This window comes from Anabrus simplex, chromosome 2 (assembly GCF_040414725.1).
Source record: "Anabrus simplex isolate iqAnaSimp1 chromosome 2, ASM4041472v1, whole genome shotgun sequence".
NCBI lineage: Eukaryota > Metazoa > Arthropoda > Insecta > Orthoptera > Tettigoniidae > Anabrus > Anabrus simplex.
The window spans coordinates 284616101-284636051 of record NC_090266.1 but is presented as its reverse complement, the minus strand read 5'-3'; the positions used below and the strand labels follow the sequence as shown (position 1 = coordinate 284636051).

The 19951-nt window shown below is 39.2% G+C and overlaps 1 protein-coding gene across 1 annotated transcript in view; it reads right to left on the bottom strand.

Moving 5' to 3' along the window:
* LOC136862777 (protein tyrosine phosphatase domain-containing protein 1) overlaps window positions 1-19951 on the bottom strand; it is a 914123-nt gene that overhangs the window by 281528 nt on the left and 612644 nt on the right. The gene's annotated exons all lie outside the window — the stretch shown is intronic.

Sequence of the window (19951 nt, the reverse complement as noted above, 5' to 3'; positions counted from 1 at the left end):
CAGACCTACAAGTTTTATTACAAGTACTTTTTCCAAGGAACAATTTATATTTTTTTGTAGACTTCTGCTAGCATCTGAACTTGGAAGAGAGTTTAACTCCTCCATTAACCCAAAGTGGACTTCGGAGTAGTAAGTGTTCTCTGGAGCTGCTAAAGAAAAATACTTGATTACTTAATGACTGCACATAGCAATTACTTACAGTAAACGATTAGTTCTGGCACTGAACATCAATAACGTTGTTTTCCCTCGAGAATTTGCGTTACTCGATAAGCATCATGAAGAGGAAAAAGAACATTATTGACTCACATAATGTGGCCTTGACTCTGGAGTTCAACATGCTACACTGCATTATAGACATAAAACATGAATATCAGCTTCTACAACAACTGTACGTCCGCGATGTCTAGCAGTTCCTCACCATAGGCTCTACTTAGGAGACTACTTTTGGAATTAGAAATTGGAAAACATACTGAAACTAATTCGGACGAAAGTGTTAGTAATGACTTCGTCTTATTAAGGGTATATGAAAGAAATATTGATCTCAGGGGCAATTCCATTTGCCAAAAGAAACCACTAGCTGACTTCTGCTATATCATCTCATATAATGTTCCAAGTACATGATGTGTAATGCTATCTTTTCAGTTACGTAATATAATAATATTACAAAAAGATGCCCATGACGTTGATGTTGAGCATCTTAAAGACAAGTACGTAGGTGTTAATGTAAGGAAAGACTTCATTGGAGTAATCACATACACGGTATTGTAAATAAAGGGTGCGTATCTCTGCACATGGTTATGATGGTATTTAGAGGTTGTAGTCGGCTAAGGATGTAAAGGAGGGGACACATACCTCTCTGGTAAGACTCCAAATTGAGTATGGGTCCAGTGTATTGGACCCTCACCACCGTTACTTGATTCCATATCTGGAAAAATTCCAAAGAGAAGCAGCTCGATTTGTTCTGGGCGATTTCCGACAAAAGAAAATTTTGCAATGTTTGGGCTGGGAAGACTTGGGAGAAAGGAGACGAGTTATTCGACTGGGTGGTATGTTCCGTGCTGTCAGTGGAGATATGACGTGAAATGACATTAGTAGACGAGTAAGTTTGTGTGGTGTTTTTAAAAGCAGGAAAGATCACACTATGAATATTAAGTTGGAATTAAAGGGGACAAATTGGGGAAATATTCGTTTATAGGAAGTGGAGTTAGGGATTGGAATAATTTACCAAAGGAGGTCTTCAATAAATTTCCAAATTCTTTGCAATTATTTAAGAAAATACCAGATAAGCAACAGATAGGGAATCTGCCACCTTGGCGACTGCCCTAAATGAAGATGAGTGGAGATTAGTTCATTATTTATATTTTACAATGATAATAATCAGGAATTGCAATAATTACAGTATGTAAAAATTACGCCGCACTAACAAATATTTACGTACATATGCAAATATTTCCTGGACCAATGTTTAATATAAAATTATAGTATCTACATTGATATGCAAGGTTAGGATTTTTAGGGGAGCACCTTTCCTTTTAGAGACAAATTGGAGCTCCTTAAAAAAACCAATGTGTGATATGTTGCACAAAATTGAAAATGGAGGTAATTTTCCAGCACCATTTCCCCTTTTTTTGTGACTTTTATCCTTTTTCATCCTACTCTGCCATTAATCACCTTTTCTCCTCCTTTTATAACCTTTACTGCTACTTTTGTATACTTTTCCTCAGATCATATTATAATTGAATTAACTTTCCAATACCCAAGGCACGGTTTTACAAGTTATCAAATATAATTTCGTAGCGGACCCCCATTTGATGGGAAAACGCTAGGAAACAGAGAGAGATTCGTCATAATTTATTCTCAGCTTGTAGTGAACATGCCTGCTTCCAGTGAACGCGAACCCGTAAACAAAAGGAATAAAGCATACCTGCAACAACGGGAAATACTCTAAATCTATCTGTGTATTTTTAGAATTCGCGAAACTCTACAATAGCCCAATGTCACTCGAGTTTTAGTTAAATCGATTCTTTTCTTTTTACAATTTACGTCGAACGGACATACACTCATGTTCCTAAAAGACAGAACACCTTGAAAGACTAGAGATACGAAGTTCATATTCCCAGGACATGTTTATTAGTAAGTTATGTTCTGCAGAAACAATTAGCATTTCAGTCACCTAGGTTCAGCATGTGCCTTGTTGCCTAGTAAGTACTGGGTCCTCCATGGGCACTGATAACTTTTCCAGTGCGTGATGGCATCGACGCGCATAAGGCGCGAATAGAGTCCTGGAGTATAGCCATCCATGCTGCGTTCACCTGGTTCCACAGTTCATCTTTGGTGGTTGGCATTGGGTCACAGAGCCGCACCCGTCTTTTCACCATATCCCACACATTTTCAATTGGCGACAAGTCCAGTGATCGGGCAGGCCAGGGCAACAGTCTGGCATCGTGTAACATCAAGAAAATACGTGTTCGAGCAGCAACATGTGGTCGTGCATTGTCCTGCTGAAATATGGCGTCTGGGGTGTCGTGCAGAACGGGTATGGCTACGGGTCGCAGGATGTCATTCAAGTATGTCCAACTGGTCACAGTGCCCTGGACACGCACCACTGTGATTTTTGGTTGTACCCAATAGCACCCTACACCATATGGCTTTGAGTTGGCGCTGTATGTCTTGTGTGAATGCGGTCATTGTGATGCCTCTCCCCCTGCCTGCGGCGAACTAAAATGCGGTCATCATTTTCAAACAAACAGAAACTGGATTCGTACGAAAACTCTTTTGCTGCCATTCCTGTTCCCAGTGACGTCGTTCCATACTCCATTACAGTCTAGCATGTTCGTGCACATTAGTCAAAGGAGGCGGAGATGTGGACGACGCGCCGGTAACCCAGACCGTAATAAACGGCGACGGACTGTCACTCCTCATAATGTACGGTGTGTTGCACTGTTCCAGTGTTGCGCCAGAGTCGAGGACGACGCAGATCTGTCCTGCAATGCCATTCGGATGAGGTGTCGATCTCATCGGAGGTGGTCTGGGTGGTGCGACCAGACCCATCTCGTCGTGTTCTACGGCTTTCTGTGAACCATTCTGTACACACCTGTTGCACTGCCGACGCACTTCGTCCCACACGATCAGCAATTTCTCGGATGGATGCATCACGTTATCTCATGCCAATCATGCGCCCTCCTTCAAATTCACTTGTTTGACGGTAGGTTTCTTGCATAAGTGTGTGAGGAATCCTGCACATCTGATCAAGTCACACTGATCCATTACCGCCTGTTTATAGCGACAACGAGAGCCGCAGGCACATGTTACCAGTCGGTGGTGGTGCGCCGAGATATCGATGTGGACCTTGAACCTGAGGGCCGACATGGCCAATCATATTTTCAGAACATACTATTGCACATGTCCTGTGAACATGATCTTCATATCGCTGGTCTTTGAAGGTGTTCTGGTTTTTATGAACATGGGTGTAGATAGGTCTTATGGCGACGATGGAACAGGAAAGAGCTAGGAGTGTAAGGAAGTGACCGTGGTCTTCATTAAGGCACAGACCCAGCATTTGCCTGGCGTGTACGTGGGAAACCACTGAAAACCATCTTCAAGGTTGCCTACAGAGGGTTTTGAACAAACTATCTCGCGGGTGAAAACATGTAATGCCAACTGTTATAATAGGAATGAATACGACGTTCCGAGTCAATTCATCTCTGGCCTGAAGAAAATTCTGCTGAATGCCCGGAGTAGTACTGTTCAATACATAGCAACTACAAGCCTGTCCCTTCCAAAATTCCAGATTATTAATCGCCGAGGAACAAGGATTTTTATAAAAGTAACAATTTTTATCTCTCTCTGGATCCAACCAACGCAGATACGATCTCCAAGATGCAGCAACTTCTGTTGCCACAGAAGGTACGTGATTTGCAGACAGAACTATTTTGTGTCCACGGTTACAAGCACCTAACGGTAGCCATTAAAAGCTTGGAACAACAAGATTTCGAAAAGGAAAAACAATAGAATATCTTCACTTCCGCAAGGGAAGTTAAATAGCTCTACCAGATAAAACTTGGTGCTAGTCTTCAGAAGAATCCGGATGTTGTGAAATATTCCACTTCTACAGAAGTTGTCATTCCAAGTGTATTCGAATTTCGCACCACTGGCTTCTACGGCTGTGGAAAGAAGTTTTGGTATTTACAACGACGTCTTATCTACATACAGAGTGTATCCGTGATGAAGTTACAAACCTTCAAGGATGATGGAGGACGGCTAATTTGAGATGAGGAACCGTATTCCGGAAACGATCGAGTCAAAAGTTAAACAATATTCTACTCTTCTGCTCGTCGGGATTGTCTCCCCTATTGTACTCTTAGCACATGTAGTGTTCATTACAGTCGAAGGTATCAGACCCAGCGGCGGCTCGTGAAAAAATAAAATTTGTTACTCAACCCTCACTATGTCAACTGAAACCCATAATTATTCATCAATGTTACAAATCGGTTATATCCTCCGAATATTATCTTCCAATAAGCACAAATGCTTCATTTGTTAAATTTAATAGATCACCTTATTTCAAATTTAATTCCATTCAATTCTACTCATTAAATCACTGACAGAAAACAATATTCGTTCTGAATCTCAAACTCTTAAGCAAAATATATACTGAGTGGTTGAAACTTCATTACATAGTTCGATGGATCCATTTTTACGGCTTCGTTACAACAAATTTTTGCCGACTTCGATTATTAATTAATTTCATTTTAACTACCTCTTATTGGGTTTCATTATTAACTTACGGAACATTATTTCCAAACTAAAGTTGACCTGTCCTACCTTTACAAGTTAATTTATATTACATCCTTTAAAACATTACATTTAACAAATCAAATATCAAATTATCGAATTTACAAATATAAATTTATTAAATTCATTAACTCCATTGAATCTCTATTTACAATTCATTAAATCATTATCTTTTTTCCTTGCTGAATCTCATATACAATAACCATCAAGAAACGGACGTGAACTGACGAGTACATCCGATATAACTACAACATAAGAAAATCTGACTCGAAAATTTTTGACTTCACACATACATAACCAGCTGTCTCAATATTAAGTTCCACCAACTTAAAAACTACAACGTTAATAATCACAATGAATAAAAATATATGTAGCTCTACGTAATATTAATAAACACAACATCCGCCAAAATCTTACATCTACACTGGCTTTACTGCAGTAGGAATGGAACCCCTGTCTCCAACACAGCAACCATATGGAACTGAATTCACAATCATTAAAATCACAACAACCATAAAACAGAATTTGCGTTGCCAAGTACACAATTACCATATAATTCACACAAAATAACAAAATAAATCCAGCAATGATGGTCATCAGCGAACCCCAGGTCCGCCGAGCTGGTCAAGACTCGAAGAGACGTCCCTCAGGACATTCAACTATAGTAACCTGAAATTCCCTAATATTTAACTAACGTGATACTCAGATGACGTTAAATATATAAATAACTTTGTGCTGTGGTCTACCTAACCAATTGGAATTATATAAAAAATAACATCGTAGTTAGTCCTTGATGACCCTATCTCAACGGGGTATAATCTTTAACATTCGAACGCTGTGCCGTGGAGAGCCCTGACTTGAAAATGAACACATCTGTTTTCTTCGCTCCTTGGGATATATCTGCCAGCACTCCGCGCTATTTACGTCCAGGAAAATTTCATGCAGCCTAATCCAAATACCTTATAAAATATAGTCTCCTTAGGCTCGTAACAAAATATTGCTCGCAATCTGCATTCAGGAATGTACAATATCTTTCCTTCTATTATAACATCTTCTGGTTCAAACCTCACCAGGATTCACAAAAATTATCCCTCAAGAATACTTAATCTCTTGCATTCAATTATCAACTTCGTCATATTTTATTCCACATCTTCACTGGTTCTCTTCCTCTCACTAGCTTTCTGAATGTTAAAGTATCCTATATCAAACAAGGCACAAAAATAAACTCTATAACCAAATATTGAAAAACATGAACTAACTCACAGCACATATCGCTAAACTGACAAAAATCAAATCACTTATCCATGAACAAAGACTCTAAATATAAATTGTAATATTCACTGATGGTCACTGGTTCAAATCCGTAGCACAACATAGATGAATCTTTCTCGAAGAGTGGAAATAATCATGCAACATGCCATACTGCTAAGATGCCCCACGAGCTACTTAAATGTACTAAATGCCGTATAATCTTATAAACTTTGCATTAATACATGCTGATAGTATTTCAGAAGATTATTTAACACACGCTTAAGAATAGATTCTGAAGATCAAATTAACGCTATCACACGAAGATTATATACACAAATGCAAACCCCAAGGCACTGGTACCATAAAATTAACTATATAAATCTAGCTGACCCTTGCTATATATTCAAATCAAACAAATCTCAAATATTACATGCACGCAGTTATTATTTACAAATCTACACAAGCAGCTAGTCATGCGTTGTATGAAATCAAATAAAATCAGATGTACTCATCCCTGTCCGGTCCGCTCCATGATTCAGCAATGCACTATCTCTTGCATTCAATTATCAACTTCGTCATCGGGTCGGCCCATCGATGCGGTGCTCACTCCATTACGGCGGAAATACAACCGCTTTAGGAATCTCATCCATAATTCTCCTCTTGTTGTAATCGAATAAATTGTGATGACCGAGACATGGGTATCAGTTGCAGAGTATAGTTCTCTAGGTATGAAAAATGAAACCAATTAAAGTCAACTTAGAACAACTAAATGGTGCGTGGTTGGCAGTTCAACAGTTCAGCTGTTACGCCACGGAAGCAGTCAAATAAAACCTATTAAACACTTCTTCTTATTATTAGTCTTCTTTTCCTACCGCATTTTCCTACATCTGTGGTGTTGCGGATGCGAACTCCGTCGCACATGTGGATTTGACCCTGTTTTACGGCCGAATGCCCTTCTTGACGCCAACCCTATATGGAGGTATGCCATCACTATTGCGTGTTTCTGTGGTGGTTGGTAGTGTGGTATGTTGTCTGAGTAGGATGAGGAGAGTGTTGGGACGGACAAAAACACCCAGTCCCCGAGCCAGAAGAATTAATCAGAAGCGATTAAAATCCCCGACCGGGCCGGGAATCGAACCCGAGACCCTCTGAACCGAAGACCAGTACGCTGACCATTCAGCCAACGAGTCGGACCTATTAAACTATGTGTTTTAATAATCCGTTTGTTTACATAACTTGACAATATGTTGCGTTACTTCTACCTGCTATAAATTAAGTGTATATTACTTAGTCTATTCGAAGGTTTTTACATTTTATTTGAGGGGGCCCGAAATGTTATTTCGGAACTTGGGCCCGTATCGCATTCGTTACGCCCCTGCCCGTCATTCATTCTTTTGTATACTCACAAATATATGCAGCAGTTCCTTTAAACTGTATTTTTATTTGTGTACAATTTAAATTTTCGAAGTATCCCCATCATCAGCTGCGGTAGAGAGCTCATGTTTCCCTCAAAAGGCTTACGAGGGAACCGAGGAGTGAGTTAGTTTCCTGTTGTTTTCCTCACCGAAACAGAAGATGGTAACAATTCTCACCGTGCTTACGGAAATGCATATCAGCAGACCTTACAAGGGACACCATTACGCTATTCATTACAAGGACCTTAAAAACTAAATATCAACTATACGCGTATGATTTACAGGTCAATGCTCACACGAAAGTAACTGGTATTCATGAGGCAATATGTAAAATTAGTCAACTTAGAATCAACCCCGTGAAATCTCAAGCTATAATGATAGATACGCCCTAACCCCATTGTCATTTAACGAACGTAAATATTCCGCCAATGACGTGGAATAGTTATCCCTTTTGAAAGCAAAGTTAAAAATAGGCCTATATCTTAGGCTTAATTTAATACATTTTTTTCTCATTTCATTATCCGTTTACCGACCAGGGCTGGTATTTTCCCCGGGATCCCACCTCTACCATACCAAGGGCAGGTGCCCTGGAGCGTGAGACATTTGGTCATGGATACCACTGGAAAGGAAGACCGGTATTTCGCCCAGGCGGCATCACCTGCTATGCTTAACACGGGCCCTGTGGGGGACGGGAAGATTGTAAGGGATAGGAAACGAAGCGGCCGTGGCCTTAAGTAGCAACCCGGCATTTGCCTGGACAAGAAGTGGGAAAACACGGAAAAACAACTTCGAGGATGGCTGAGGTGGGAATCGAACATCCTGTACTCAGCTGACATCCCGAGGCTGAGTGGACCTCGTTCTAGTCCTCGTACCTCTTTTCAAATTTCGTGGCAGAGCCGGGAATCAAACCCGGGCCTCAGAGTGTGGCACTAACCACTACACCACAGAACCGGACTTTAGGTTTAATACTGACAAAAGCCTTGAATGAACAGAACACGTAACAGTTATATGTCAAAGCGTATTTTTCTCCCTTCACTCATTTAAAGAAATGAAAGAGTTACTTCCTTTCAAGGTCAGAAAATGGCTTTGTTTGACTATCGTAACATCGTATACGGCAGACATTTTAAATCTTTTATTTTTGTTCAATTGGCATTCGGTCCGAAGGACCATACTGTCAGCTCTGTCGACAACACTTCGCGCCATGGGGTCTATTATGGCGGGTTTCCCTAATGGACAGTAGGCCACAGTGAAGGGAGATGGTAATTACAGTGTCTCTATATGTACAGTGTGGCCAACGAGTGCTTCATTCTGATTGGCTCTGCCATGTTTTAACCAAATGTCCCGTCAGCTGATTTAAACGTATGTATTCAGCACAGAATAAGTTCACTCTTTATACAATTTCAGCGAGGTACAGGCTACCTGTTTTAACCTTAATACACCGAAAATGTATTCTTATTAAACACGGAAGATTATTTAGTATTATTAGTTAAGAAATGTTTGTGAATTTACGTATTTCTGAGGTCTGAGTTTTGAAGAAAATTTGAAGGTTTTTAAAATGAAATTAGGCAATTGTTTGTTTTCAGCACGTTATAGGACACCCCCAACAGCATGTAGAGTTGTTTCATGCATTATAATGGTAACAATAATAACAAAATGGGTTAGTAATTTTATAGAGGCCAGGACAGTAAATGTCAGATTTCTCCGTTAATATTCGCCGTATCGAAAACCTGTACATAATGAAAGTTGTTTGGAATATAATTTTCGACATTTTACGTTTTGAGCGATTTTACCGTGTAAGGAAAATAACAGAGATTTTCACGATTATATTATTTTTCACAAATTTTCAAGTATCCCCGAAAATATCTGTTTTATTTGAAACCTGTACATAAGAAAACTTACAGGAAAGGCCACTCCTGATCATTCACTGTGTCTCATTCATTTTCACCGTATGAGGTATTATGATTGATATATTCTCGAATTCAAACTTTCATGGCTATTCATCTATTAAAGGACATGGTTATAAGTGCCGTCTAGCATCAACTTGAGTTTTCGCATGCATTATAATGATAACAATAATAGTCTGACTCGGTGGTTGAATGGTCTTTCGGTTCAGAGTGTCCCGAGTTCGATTCCCGGCCGGGTGGGGCATTTTAATAGTTCGGGCTTGGGGACTGGGTGTTTTCATTTGTCTCAACACCCTCCTCTTCATACTCAGACAACATACAACACTACAATTCACCACAGAAACACGCAATAGTGATTACATCCCACCATATAAGATTTGCGTCAGGAATACCATCCGACCGTTAAACTGGACCAAATCCACATGTGTGACGCAGTTCCCATCCACAACCCTACAGTTGTGGGAAGAGCGGTAGAAAAAGAAGAAGGTATTGATAACAGTGATAATAATGCATTAGCAAAACCGATAGTAGCAAATATAATGTTTTAAATACAGCGGATATCTACCAGTACTAACCGAACCGGGGCACAGATTTAGTCGCATATCACGGAAATCGAACAGCGGGTGGTCGATAATTGAGTCCTGAATACAAGTACACCGGGACCAGGAAAACTGCTTGTTTTCACCAAGCAACAAGTAGTATTTTCTCAAACGATAGGCCTGTTGTATAGTGATACTAATATTTAATTCCTCATTACGGGGATCAAACCGTAGCCATCACTAAAGGAGCACTATACACAACATGAGGACCATGGCAGTTGCTTGTTTTCGCTACTAAAGAGTAGCAGGTTTTCGCTACTATTTCTATTAGTACCACGGGTAAAATGGTACAGTATATTATGTTAACTTATATTACGTTAACATAAATATGGAGCTAGGTAATACGATTTTGTCTACCCATCGGTTAACTAGTCATATTATTTTCTATCTTCTGCGTGTGTTCAGATTATATACATACCGATAAGTCATATATAAAAAGAACATTTCTATGTATAGTTTTATGATACTGCGTTGTATATTCTGATATGTAAAACCACGTAACCTGATATATGGTAATGTTATAATTTTTTAAAATTTAAATGACCGGGCGAGTTGGACGTGCGGTTAGGGGCGCGCAGATGTGAGCTTGCATCCGGGAGATAGTGGGTTCGAACCCCACTGTCGGCAGCCCTGAAGATGGTTTTCCGTGGTTTCCCATTTTCACACCAGGCAAATGCTGCGGCTGTACCTTAATTAAGGCCACGGCCGCTTCCTTCCCACTCCTAGGCCTTTCCTGTCCCATCGTCGCCATAAGATCTATCTGTGTCGGTGCGACGTAAAACAAATAGAAAAAAATTAAATGTAGGCTAACTTTACAGTCATTACATACATTATTCCAGACAATGATTATACTATTTTATGCCACATGTATTATAATATAAATGTTATAATAGGCAGAACAGAATTTCTAACCTCTTCAATAATTGTGACTTGTAGGCCTATACCACGTATAACTCAATTTTGAAGTCTTACGTCAGGTAGTCAGACTCTGAATTTAACAAATACTGATAGGCCTATATACGTACAGCATAAGCAAAACAAATTACATCTTAAAACATTGACCTAGTCTATTCTTCATTGAAATAATAATAATATCACTCTCCTTCATCTATCAGCTGACTGAGTATTTGGCTGGACTGGCCTTGGTCACACTGTACGTATAGCGTCACTGTAATGGTAATGACTGAGGATGGTTTCGACAAAACTAACAGGTTGGACGGTTCACGGAACTTCAGAGAGCTCAGAATTTGTACGCTTTATAATGAACATTCCTAAATTTCACCATATAACTCATGCATTCCACGAGCTCGATTGCCCTGAACTAAACTAGCGTTGTAGTTATCATTCTTCACTCCTAATCGACAAAATAATATACAAGTAGACGCCCTTATGTCAGTGGCATATGCTGGGATCGAGACGTGGGCTACCACTAGACTTAGTTTACCCCTTTTCGATATTTGGTTTAGTGAATGTCAATCAGTCAATCAATCAATCACTACTGATCTGCATTCAGGGCAGTCGCCCAGGTGGCAGATTCCCTATCTGTTGATTTCCTAGCCTTTTCCTAAATGATTTCAAAGAAATTGGAAATTTATTGAACATCTCCCTTGGTAAGTTATTCCAATCCCTAACTCCCCTTCCTATAAATTAATATTTGCCCCAGTTTGTCCTCTTGAATTCCAACTTTATCTTCGTATTGTGATCTTTCCTACTTTTATAAACGCCACTCAATCTTATTCGTCTACTAATGTCATTCTACGCCATCTCTCCTCTGACAGCTCGGAACATACCACTTAGTCGAGCAGCTCTTCTTCTTTCTCTCAATTCTTCCCAGCCCAAACTTTGCAACATTTTTGTAACACTACTCTTTTGTCGGAAATCACCCAGAACAAATCGAGCTGCTTTTCTTTGTATTCTTTGCAGTTCTTGAATCAGGTAATCCTGGCGAGGGTCCCATACACTGGAACCATACTCTAGTTGGGGTCTTACCAGAGACTTACATGCCCTCTCCTTTACATCCTTACTACAACCCCTAAACACCCTCATAACCATGTGCAGAGATCTGTAACCTTTTGTAACCTGTAACCATACGCGTTCTGAGCTGCAGCCAATAGCCAACGGAGAAGACTGCTGTGTTGTCAAGGCTGTTTCACAAGCTACTGCCCTGGCCTCTGCTACCAACTGAACCTTACTGCACCCGCAGTGGCGTGCACTGAACCCCATCTACCCCAGCGCTGCTGGGGTTAAGGATTTTGTATTTACATGTTCTTATTACTCCTTAGAACGCCCTTTATCAAGTTTTAAAAACTGCAAACAGTTAAGTTCAGCCAAGTAGAGCTGTCTCGACAATTCGCCCGCGTTTCAGCAGTTCAGGTATACGGGTTTATTTGACGGCGCGAAAGAAAAATACCCCAGCGAAATTCAAATCGCTGTGTTGTCGCATGCGCTTGCAGCCTCCTTGTCCTGGGGTGGGTGTGGAGTGTGGGCCACCCTCGAGATTCACAGCGTCTTACGGCGACAGCCAGCTAGCTTGGGTAGGTAAGGTATGTTAGTTGTAGTAGTTAACACTCGAAGTGTTCAGCGCCACGCGTCAGAGGCTACAAAAAATCATCAATATGTTGAAACTGTAGCCACTTTCACATCGTCTTGCTAATACAAATAGAGCTACTTTATGAAATCAATTGTAATAAATGTATATATTTTATTTTCAGTTTTGGGCATATATAGTTTTTGGGATTATTCATTGATGGCACGTGCAGAGGAATTTTTCAATACACTCGGGAAAATATTTAGGTTGCCCAGTATGAACACAGAGCCGAACGCGAAGTACAAGAATTTTGTACGTTGTAGCTGTGCACCCGTGCGTTTGCCTGTTATGGTGGTTGGGACTGTGAATAATGGTAATATTCTTCTCGGATTATGGATCAAGTTTTCGCGAGTTCTCGGGCATTCTTCGTGAATATAACAGTGTTATTCGCCGTAAGGAATACTTTCCCACATCTTCCGTCGCTGTACCTACATTCAGTGAAATGAAAACCTACAACCTGTTTTCTACTCAATGACCGGGTCAGGGATGGAATGAATGAAGCCCCAGGGCCGATGCCCTTAGATGTTAGGTCCCTTTAAACAACAAGCAACAAGAATGAAGCTCCCAACTTCGGACGAGGATAGGAATTGTGTCGGCTGCCGAGGCCTGCCGCACTTCTCTGGGGCAATGATTAATGACTGACAGATGAAATGAAGTGATAGTGGAGAGTGTTGCTGGAATGAAAGATGACGGGGAAAACCGGAGTACTCGGAGAAAAACCTGTCCCGCCTCCGCTTTGTCCAGCATAAATCTCACATGGAGTGACCGGGATTTGAACCACGGTATCGAGCGGTGAGAGGCAGGCGCGCTGCCTCCTGAGCCACGGAGGCTTGTGTACCTAAATTCAGTAAGCGAGTGAAACTGTAAAATATCGGCTAACTTTTGCTCACTCCGTTTAGGTTAGGATTTTAAGTTTTTAAAAATCCAGCACATTTCTGTGAAAACCATCAATGTACGATTGCGATGCGTCACAGGGTGAAACTGTAAGTAGGCCCACATTGTTTAAAATATGCTGTGGCTTATATTACAATGAACCCATGATCTTTGTGCCCTAAGAATTTTAAGTATGAAAATTATTACAGGAGGCCTATGTCAAATGTAATAGGAAGCTCGAAATTTTATATATATCACGGGAGTGACACGTGGCAAGGAGGTAGCTACTTTCCGTCCCACGCTCTGAGATGTGACGTCATCCGCACTGTGTCGAATGTGGAAGGATACAGAAGAAAGTTTATGTTGAATGAAAGAATTAGTGGTGAATGCAATATAATGACGGTCCTGTATTTATCTATAAGACGATTGGTCTTTAGCAAGACGGATTTGAGACTGCTAAGCCATTTCTGGGGATTATTTCAGATGGACGCACGTGTCTAGCTTACCCACGCTAAGTCGACAAAAAGTAGTGCCTATCAAATGAGGTCATTTAACCAGTTAATTTAATAGGAATAAATTTTAAAAATCCAGGCACACTACTGTTAGCAATGTAGCAAGTATGTGGTTACATCAAAAATTCTTTTAAATACAGTTAATTTAAGTCGAAAAAGTTACGCAAATTTTCTTGGAGGCAAAGGGAAAATGCGCGGAGAGAGGGGGTACTGTCTATAAATATAGAAGGGACGCCATGTTGAAACCCCTGCATTTTGTATCGTGAGGCGGAAGACAGAGGGTTGAACTGCTCTGCAAATCGATCGACAAGTAGACTAAGTCCAACCAACGGATTTTAGCCGATGTGCCTGGGGTCTTGACTCCATGAGCAGAAGTAATTGTATAAAAAGGACGGTCAAGATACCGAAGAAGTTTTTATACTTTTGTGTGTGGTAAGGAAAGTAATTCGTGTGCGGTTAATAAATACTATCAGTCGAGTGCGATTAACAAAAACGACAAGTGAAGGGCATTTCTTTTTATGCTTTATTTCCAGGAAAAAAGAAGAAAAATGCAATGTACAGCCAAAAATGAAAATAAAAGCCTAAATAAATGAAAAAGGGTCGCCGGTGAGCCCAAAGATGAACGCTGGCGTGCATTAATGTAGGTGACATGCCATCTTAACGCCTACTATATCTTGTTTCATGATGTCAAACTTATATGTATTTGAAGTGGGTATTTATGACGCAGTTGGTCACCCATATTGTTTCTTTGTGAATGTCAGAATATGACGAAAATGGTCGTCTGTTTTATTTTCTGCTTGGATAAATGTTTAAAGTATTGCGAGTACCGTGTAATGTTGTAAAAGTTACTAATGAGGGTTTCGAAGTGATATCACGTCCAAAGTAGATCGTCATATCCTTGTATTTTATTGCTTATATTTTATGATGTCAAATTAAGATGTTTATTCGACGTAAAATTTTCAGTTGAAATGTTATGGAATTGGTACGAAAGGGATCCGTGGTTACCCATTTTCAATCAGGTAGAAGCGCTGTGTTTAGTGTTCAGTAATGCAGATCGGAATATTTTGTCACGAAGTGTAACGTATTCTATGTCCGTTTAAACCGTGTCTGAGTGATAATAATAACAGTAAATTTGTCAGTCATTTTCGTGAAAATCCAGTTTTAAAATACGAGATCATTTTATGCGAAGTTGTTCATATAATGTGCCTTATTAGGCGTCGTGGATTCTAGTAAGGATTTTTATTCCAGTTCTTTTGTCAGTGAGAGTCGTTGAGTTTGAGAACAGAGATCAGATTTGTCGTATGAGTTGAGATAGGATTTGTGAATCAGGTGACTGGAAGCCTGTAGATGAAGCCGGAACTTTGTGGGAGCCCGAGGAAGATTTTGTAATGTTTGGGTTGGAAAGTAGAATGCGATAATCCACGAAGGTATTAATTTGCGACGTGAACAATTATTTTGGGACATTTAAAAGTAAATATATGTGCATATTTGTTTGGTCAGAATATCGTATTTTGTTCTATTTTGTGAAGTCAAAGCGGTTCATTCTTTGAAGCCAGTCATGTATGACGATGACACGTGTTTCATGTTGAAACTGACAGACAGAAGAGGGTCGTCTGTTTCAAGCCGCCAGCTGATCGATAGGGGACAGTTTTTGTACAACGGAAGGTGTATAGAGAGTTACGTATTGAAACGAGATTGCATTCTTGGCAACGGGGATCATTAACTACGGGATCTAGTTGAAATTTTCATCCGGGAATAACGTGTAGGTTAGTAGATAATGTGAATTTGTTTAATTGAGATTGTAATGTATATTTGAAACCCTAAAGTTGGAGTATAATGAGCAAGGTTAGCCAATTTCAGGGTTGTCCAAAATATAGAGTGGTTGTAGTGATGATTGTTTTGTTTGTGAGGGTGCACAAACTTTATGAAATGTTATGACAAGATATGACATCGTATTCGGCTTACATTATACGGCGAGTTACTTTTGGTTTGTACTAGATTATTAGGGTTATCCAAGTTTTAATAATGGCTAGGGTTAGGTTAGATTTAAAGTGTGATGTCATGAAACAAGACATAATACTGGAAATGAATGATGTAAAATTTTCCAGCTACAAAATAATGATAGATGATAAACATTAAACATGAATTGAATATAACTGCGTCAAACGTTGAGTAGGGCCTTGTGGAAGAAACCATTCGTCCGTGGAGATATAATTTGTTGTTGACTAAGATTTCATTAAATCATTTTTAATTTATTTAATTATTAAATTTAGTGGAACCGTACTTATGAAATAACTTTAAAGCATTATGGAAATCGCAGTTTATTTTTCTGGGAATATTTAAGTGTTAACGTAACGATTAAAGGGACATATCCGAAGGTAATGGATTTTACTGCCACAAAGTATTGTGAGCAATGTTGTTGTTGCATTATTTGACTTTGATTGATTGAGCAGTAAATGTGCTGGGGTTATTAAAGTGGAAACTTTGGTCATCAACCGATGTAACTTAATTGTGTTTAGCCTTCAGCTTAGAAACTTGGATGGTCATGGGGTCATCAACTTCAGAGACTTAGATTAGGGCCATATGCCACTGTAGCATCATTTTCCTTGCGGTCATCATCCACAATTACTTTAAAGTAACTTAGAAGTTTAGAAGTCGGTCCATGACATAGTCGCAGGTCACATCGATTCAATTAAGGATCCATGCCGTATAACCACTGTGTGGCACGCACCGATTGGACTGCCTTAACTATACCCCGAGTCCAGAGTTCGTGTTACGAGGGCTGGACCATCAAGAACCATTATGATGGTACATGTAGTCTCACATGGAAGCCGACTTTAAGGATTTCCAGACTTTTCTTTCTTTATGTAATAATTGAGACAATGGTTTCTACTAAGGATGCCCATCAGGCAGTTAAGTTAAAGGCTCAAACCAGCGTTCGGTCCCTCTGTGCAAAAATGATTGTGGTGTTAAGTGGACAAGATCGAGTCCGAATTATACATGGATTACAAATTATTAGTTTCTTCAGTAAATTTTTCAAAATAAAATACAATATTGTATGAATAGACCTTTCATTTGAGTAGATAGATTAGGATTACTGAACCCTATCTTTACCTCAGCAAGTGACGAAGAACCCGATACGACCCAAGAGACAGATCTCATGAAATTTTGCTGATAGGTAAGGCAGGTAGGTATCCTTCAGAGTGGACCAAAGGGTTCAGTAATGCTGCCGTGAATACCAATTTGGAAATGGTAATGTGGTGGGGCTGTGATTGATCAATTATTATTATTATTATTATTATTATTATTATTATTATTATTATTATTATTATTATTATTATTATTATTATTATTATTTTGCAGCAGGGGTAACGAACTTGTTCACCGGTCGCCACTGCTGTACCGTATTGTAGGAATGTATGTTTGCATGACATATATGCCCATTCCTAGAGTATGATGTGTTTAAGGTTCATTTTCCTTTACACATGCGCATAGGGAAATGAACTCAACGAAATTTGTTCTCATGGACTGCATATCAATATGTGGCTGGGAGGCGAGACCTTTCTTCAGGGAAATAATGGATAAGAAGAGCATTGTCACATTCGTGGGTTTGGCATAGGAGTGACGATATAAACATCCCTGTTGTATTAACTGCACAGCTCTTGCTTTTGTAGAAGTAATTACCTCCGAATTTACTTGGACGTAATTATTTGCTGGATGTTATGCTAGCACTTTACCCCCGAAAACCTGGGAAAAATTGTTGCCCTTCGCACTCGTTACAGCTTTCAGGTGTTTTCCTCGTTTGATGTGCTGTTGTACAACGAACTTCCTTTCCACACTCACTTTTAACACTGCACAATTTATAAAACAGAACACGCCCATCTGTTGTAAACACGTCCTTTCCAAATCTAGTCACTAGTTAAATTAAAAATACACTTGTGTTGGCTTCACGTTTGGCACTTTTCTTGCACAGAACAATTTATTTTTTTATTTTTTTGCCGTTTGCTTTACGTCGCACTGACACAGATAGGTCTTATGGCGACGATGGAATGGGAAGGAAGCGGTCGTTGCCTTAATTAAGGAACAGCCCAAGCATTTGCCTGGTGTGAAAATGGGAAACCACTGAAAACCATCTTCAGAGCTGTCCACAGCGGTGTTCAAACCCGCTATCTCCCGGATGCAAGCTCGCTGCTGCGCGCCTCTAACCGCACGGCCGACTCGTCCGGTCAGAACTACTTGGGAGGATAATTCTGTACTGAAGAGGAACGTTATATAAATGTTGTTTCCGTCCCTTTTCGCGTACACTTGCGCTTGGCCTTGTGGTTTGGGGGATGAATACCTGGGCTGTAGAAGCGGGTGCGAAGGCAGGTGCATTCCTTGTGCTCGTGAGACGTAAGGCAATTTGTCCTAATCATCATAGTTCTATATTGTGTTCCTGCAATTATCTTGGAAGCACAAGACTCACAGGTATACAATTTTTCCTTACCCTTTCTTAATCAACAACAATATTGCTGGTCAGTTTGCTAGATTATGAGATATATTTAGCAAACTTGACTATATGTGAGAAAAATGTAATAATTTTTGTGTCATGACTTTTATCAGTCTGATAATAAATAATAGGGCTCATTAGACTGTCTATTGTGACCTAAGGAATCCATTGCCTCTTATAAATATTTGGTTGAGTAACCTGTAAAGAATTTTTGCCTCATTGCAATGTGTTTAACACAATACATCCAATAAAACGGGTTTACTTTATCGTGTACCTCTTAAAAGCGTAAGCTGCAAAAACGGCGTTATCAAGAATGATCTGTTTAACTGGTAGAGATGTCATAAAGAAATGGCAACTTACAAAAAAGGGTGGTATTAACAAAAACTCACACTTACCAGGATATAATTAATTTGTTGTTTAATTTATCCTTGTAACGTTATTGCGAATGGACTTCCAGAGCATTTCTGCAAATATTGATGTAGAGAAAGCTGGTAAAATATCAAAAGCTGATTTTTGAGACGTTTTTTCACCTCTTGAAATGTTGAAATGCTGTTGATAACGCCCTTTCTTTAGAAAACACCATCAATATTCATCTGAGAGGTTTTTAATTTGTTCAATAATCTTCTTAAAACAGGAATTTTAAGAAAAATGCATGTATGTTAAAGTAAATGTTTATATCATGTTCACGATTTATAAATTCGTTTCAATTGATACTTCATTAAAAGAAAATCTTGTACAAGAGTACAGTTAAATAATGTGATTCCGCGAAACATATAGCATAGTCTGTACTTGTAACAACTTTGAAAGTTTTTTTTTAAACAATTTTGAATTTGCTGGCTCTACCAGTAGAATAATCACGAGCCACCACTGCACTCAATTAAGATGAAACTTGTTTCCAATTTTCTGTACTTCGTCAAGCATCACCGAACCACATATTTTGTCTCTGAAGTCCTCTGCAAGAAAGCTATTTCCCATTGAGATAGTATTTACCTTTTTTTAAACATCAGTACCTTGTTTAGAACTGCACTGTATGCACCTCCTTTCTCAATAATAATAAGTTTAATGAAGGTCTGTTTGAGATCTGAGTTAACTAAGGCGTTTGAAAACGAACTGTCATCAAACATTTTAATGAGTAATGCTTACCGAGGTCGTCTTCAATGAGATTTTGGAAATAGATCGATATCGTTATAAATCATATTGAAACAATGCCTCAGAATCTATAGTATAATAAAGAAAAATCACAGAAATTATAAACGAAATAAGGAAAGAAAAATAAATATCTAATATGAAGGTCAAACTCAGACATTGGAGAAATAACAAAAACTGATTACTGATTTCTCAAGAGAGAATGGAATAATAATAATAAAAACAACAATAATAATACTGATAATAATAATATTGACATATGTCGGTAACTTACTGGAGTACATGTGTTTTCTGATGTAATTGGTGTCTAATCCAGCGTCCTTCAAACGAATTAAGGCGGCTTACAGCAAAATAAGCTAAGTATCGACATCCTTCGAAATT